Raw genomic sequence first — 5,664 nt, forward strand, 5'->3', positions numbered from 1 at the left:
CTGTTGTTACGTATATAGCCCCTGTTGTTACGTATATAGCCCCTGTTGTTACGTATATAGCCCCCTGTTGTTACGTATATAGCCCCTGTTGTTACGTATATAGCCCCTGTTGTTACGTATATAGCCCCCTGTTGTTACGTATATAGCACCCTGTTGTTACGTATATAGCCCCTGTTGTTACGTATATAGCCCCTGTTGTTACGTATATAGCCCCTGTTGTTACGTATATAGCCCCTGTTGTTACGTATATAGCCACTGTTGTTACGTATATAGCCACTGTTGTTACGTATATAGCCCCTGTTGTTACGTATATAGCCCCTGTTGTTAAGTATATAGCCCCTGTTGTTACGTATATAGTCCCTGTTGTTACGTATATAGTCCCTGTTGTTACGTATATAGCCACTGTTGTTACGTATATAGCCCCTGTTGTTACGTATATAGCCACTGTTGTTACGTATATAGCCACTGTTGTTACGTATATAGCCCCTGTTGTTACGTATATAGCCCCTGTTGTTACGTATATAGCCCCTGTTGTTACGTATATAGCCACTGTTGTTACGTATATAGCCACTGTTGTTACGTATATAGCCCCTGTTATTACGTATATAGCCCCTGTTGTTACGTATATAGCCCCTCTGTTGTTACGTATATAGCCCCACTGTTGTTACGTATATAGCCACTGTTGTTACGTATATAGCCCCTGTTGTTACGTATATAGCCCCTGTTGTTACGTATATAGCCCCTGTTGTTACGTATATAGCCCCTGTTGTTACGTATATAGCCCCTGTTATTACGTATATAGCCCCACTGTTGTTACGTATATAGCCCCTGTTGTTACGTATATAGCCCCTGTTGTTACGTATATAGCCCCTGTTGTTACGTATATAGCCCCTGTTGTTACGTATATAGCCCCTGTTGTTACGTATATAGCCCCTGTTATTACGTATATAGCCCCTGTTGTTACGTATATAGCCCCCCTGTTGTTACGTATATAGCCCCCCTGTTGTTACGTATATAGCCCCACTGTTGTTACGTATATAGCCCCTGTTGTTACGTATATAGCCCCTGTTGTTACGTATATAGCCCCCTGTTGTTACGTATATAGCCCCCCTGTTGTTACGTATATAGCCCCCCTGTTGTTACGTATATAGCCCCTGTTGTTAAGTATATAGCCCCTGTTGTTACGTATATAGCCCCTGTTGTTACGTATATAGCCCCTCTGTTGTTACGTATATAGCCCCTGTTGTTACGTATATAGCCCCCTGTTGTTACGTATATAGCCCCCCTGTTGTTACATATATAGCCCCTGTTGTTACGTATATAGCCCCCTGTTGTTACGTATATAGCCCCCCTGTTGTTACGAATATAGCCCCTGTTGTTACGTATATAGCCCCCTGTTGTTACGTATATAGCCCCCCTGTTTTTACGTATACAGCCCCCCTGTTGTTACGTATATAGCCCCCTGTTGTTACGTATATAGCCCCTGTTGTTACGTATATAGCCCCTGTTGTTACATATATAGCCCCTGTTGTTACGTATATAGCCCCTGTTGTTACATATATAGCCCCTGTTGTTACGTATATAGCCCCCTGTTGTTATGTATATTGCCCCTGTTGTTACGTATATAGCCCCTGTTGTTACGTACATAGCTCCTGTTGTTACGTATATAGCCCCCTGTTGTTACGTATATATAGCCCCCTGATGTTACGTGTATAGCCCCCTGTTGTTACGTATATAGCCCCTGTTGTTACGTATATAGCTCCTGTTGTTATGTATATAGCCCCTGTTGTTACGTATATAGCCCCTGTTGTTACGTATATAGCCCCTGTTGTTACGTATATAGCCCCCCGTTGTTACGTATATAGCCCCCTGTTGTTATGTATATAGCCCCTGTTGTTACGTATATAGCCCCTGTTGTTACGTATATAGCCCCCTGTTGTTACGTATATAGCCCCCTGTTGTTACGTATATAGCCCCTGTTGTTACGTATATAGCCCCTGTTGTTACGTGTATATAGCGCCCTGTTGTTACATATATAGCCCCTGTAGTTACGTATATAGCCCCTGTTGTTACGTATATAGCCCCTGTTGTTACGTATACAGAGCCCTGTTGTTACATATATAGGCCCCTGTTGTTACGTATATAGCGCCCTGTTGTTACGTATATAGCCCCTGTTGTTACGTATATAGCCCCTGTTGTTACGTATATAGCCCCTGTTGTTACGTATATAGTCCCCTGTTGTTACGTATATAGCCCCCTGTTGTTACGTATATAGCCCCCCTGTTGTTACGTATATAGCCCCCTGTTGTTACGTATATAGGCCCCTGTTGTTACGTATATAGCCCCTGTTGTTACGTATATAGCCCCCTGTTGTTACGTATATAGGCCCCTGTTGTTACGTATATAGCCCCCTGTTGTTACGTATATAGCCCCCTGTTGTTACGTATATAGCCCCCTGTTGTTATGTATATAGCCCCTGTTGTTACGTATATAGTCCCCTGTTGTTACGTATATAGCCCCCTGTTGTTACGTATATAGCCCCCTGTTTTTACGTATATAGCCCCCCTGTTGTTACGTATATAGCCCCTGTTGTTACGTATATAGCCCCTGTTGTTACGTATATAACCCCCTGTTGTTACGTATATAGCCCCTGTTGTTACATATATAGCCCTTGTTGTTACGTATATAGCCCCCTGTTGTTATGTATATAGCCCCTGTTGTTACGTATATAGCCCCTGTTGTTACGTACATAGCTCCTGTTGTTACGTATATAGCCCCCTGTTGTTACGTATATATAGCCCCCTGATGTTACGTGTATAGCCCCCTGTTGTTACGTATATAGCCCCTGTTGTTACGTATATAGCTCCTGTTGTTATGTATATAGCCCCTGTTGTTACGTATATAGCCCCTGTTGTTACGTATATAGCCCCCCGTTGTTACGTATATAGCCCCCTGTTGTTATGTATATAGCCCCTGTTGTTACGTATATAGCCCCTGTTGTTACGTATATAGCCCCTGTTGTTACGTATATAGCCCCCTGTTGTTACGTATATAGCCCCCTGTTGTTACGTATATAGCCCCTGTTGTTACGTATATAGCCCCTGTTGTTACGTGTATATAGCGCCCTGTTGTTACATATATAGCCCCTGTTGTTATGTATATAGCCCCTGTTGTTACGTATATAGCCCCTTTTGTTACGTATATAGCCCCTGTTGTTACGTATATAGCCCCTGTTGTTACGTATACAGAGCCCTGTTGTTACATATATAGGCCCCTGTTGTTACGTATATAGCGCCCTGTTGTTACGTATATAGCCCCTGTTGTTACGTATATAGCCCCTGTTGTTACGTATATAGCCCCTGTTGTTACGTATATAGCCCCCCTGTTGTTACGTATATAGCCCCTGTTGTTACGTATATAGCCCCTGTTGTTACGTATATAGTCCCCTGTTGTTACGTATATAGCCCCCTGTTGTTATGTATATAGCCCCCTGTTGTTACGTATATAGCCCCCTGTTGTTACGTATATAGGCCCCTGTTGTTACGTATATAGCCCCCTGTTGTTACGTATATAGCCCCCTGTTGTTACGTATATAGGCCCCTGTTGTTACGTATATAGCCCCCTGTTGTTACGTATATAGCCCCCTGTTGTTACGTATATAGCCCCCTGTTGTTACGTATATAGCCCCTGTTGTTACGTATATAGTCCCCTGTTGTTACGTATATAGCCCCCTGTTGTTACGTATATAGCCCCCTGTTGTTACGTATATAGCCCCTGTTGTTACGTATATAGCCCCTGTTGTTACGTATATAGCCCCCTGTTGTTACGTATATAGCCCCCTGTTGTTACGTATATAGCCCCCTGTTGTTACGTATATAGCCCCTGTTGTTACGTATATAGCCCCTGTTGTTACGTATATAGCCCCTGTTGTTACGTATATAGCCCCCTGTTGTTACGTATATAGCCCCCTGTTGTTACGTATATAGCCCCCTGTTGTTACGTATATAGCCCCCTGTTGGGGATATATTCTCTCCTAAATAGGGATGACCACCTGCCTGGATAGCAACCAATCCCCCAATCTGAAATATAAATATTATTGATTATAAAACCCAATCCCTCCTCCCTCCCCCCCTCCCCCCCCAACTCCAATCAGCCCGCCTCATCACACAAGCAAGACCCCACAATTGCCTCAGTTTTAATCCCCAAAGGCCAAAGCTAACGAGCCGGGGGAAAAAAGGGAAAAATTGAGGTAATTTGCATGATCTGAGGCGTAGAGTGGAGGATCAGCAGCAGGAGTGAGGGCTGGGAGGTGTGCCTGGGAGTGAGGGCTGGGAGGTGTGCCTGGGAGTGAGGGCTGGGAGGTGTGCCTGGGAGTGAGGGCTGGGAGGTGTGCCTGGGAGACGCCGCCATGAAAGGCGAAGAATCACTGGCAAGTTTTGCATAAATAATGAACCATCATCAACGTCTCGATCCTTGTTAGAGAGAGAGAGAGAGAGAGAGAGAGAGAGAGAGAGAGAGAGAGAGAGAGAGAGAGAGAGAGAGAGAGAGAGAGAGAGAGAGAGAGAGAGAGAGAGAGAGAGAGAGAGAGAGAGAGAGAGAGAGAGAGAGAGAGAGAGAGAGAGAGCGAGCATGAAGCACACACTAGCTGTGGTCTTGAGCATGCAGCGCTCGTCCTGGTGGCCTCCTTCCCAACCTTTTTTTCAGAATTGTGGACAAGGTGAAAAACTGTGCAAGATGACTCGTCTTAACTCTTGTCTCGTCCTTTATTGACCGGTCAATCAGAGCCTTCAGCAGCGACCTTACTAGCTTACGTACAAGGTCAGTGTTCTCTAGGTTCCGCACCTGGCCCAACATTGTGGACAACCACAAGATAGGCGATGACAACACAAGGCGCTCGGCCATCATGTGCCTCCTGGTGTTAATGCTAGAATGTGATTCCATCGGCGATCATTCATAGCTAGACTGACTCGTGTTTGGGTCATGTTGCTTCAGACGTGAATGTGCGGCCCATCAGCTCTCTCTCTCTCTCTCTCTCTCTCTCTCTCTCTCTCTCTCTCTCTCTCTCTCTCTCTCTCTCTCTCTCTCTCTCTCCCTCTCTCTCCCTCTCTCTCTCCCTCTCTCTCTCTCTCTCTCTCTCTCTCTCTCTCTCTCTCTCTCTCTCTCTCTCTCTCTCTCTCTCTCTCTCTCTCTCTCTCTCTCTCTCTCTCTCTCTCTCTCTCTCTCTCACTCTCTCGGAAGCTACCAGAGGAATGGAAGAGGTGGGAGGGGTGAGGGTTGGGAAAAGGCAGTGTCGAAGGGAGGAGAGGAACGGGGTGAAGGAGGGGGGGGGGGAGGCTGAAAAGGTGTAAGTACAGGGTACGAGAAGCACCAAACGGTTCGGGCCCGGGTTCCGGCCTCGTGCGTGTCATTGGACGTGATCAATGGCCAAAAAACTCCACAAAATAACCCGGTGAGCGAGCAGGTATTATGGATGGTTAGAGGTACTTGTGTCTGGCTCTATACGCCTCTAGTTGTGCTTGCGGGGGTTGAGCTCTGGCTCTTTGGTCCCACCTCTCAACTGTCAGTCAACTGGTGTACAGGTTCCTGCGCCTATTGGGCTCTATCATATCTACATTTAAAATTGTGTATAGAATCTTCCTCCTCCTAGTGCATTTATTCTATTTC

This window comes from Procambarus clarkii, chromosome 43, assembly GCF_040958095.1.
Source record: "Procambarus clarkii isolate CNS0578487 chromosome 43, FALCON_Pclarkii_2.0, whole genome shotgun sequence".
NCBI classification, from domain to species: Eukaryota; Metazoa; Arthropoda; class Malacostraca; order Decapoda; family Cambaridae; genus Procambarus; species Procambarus clarkii.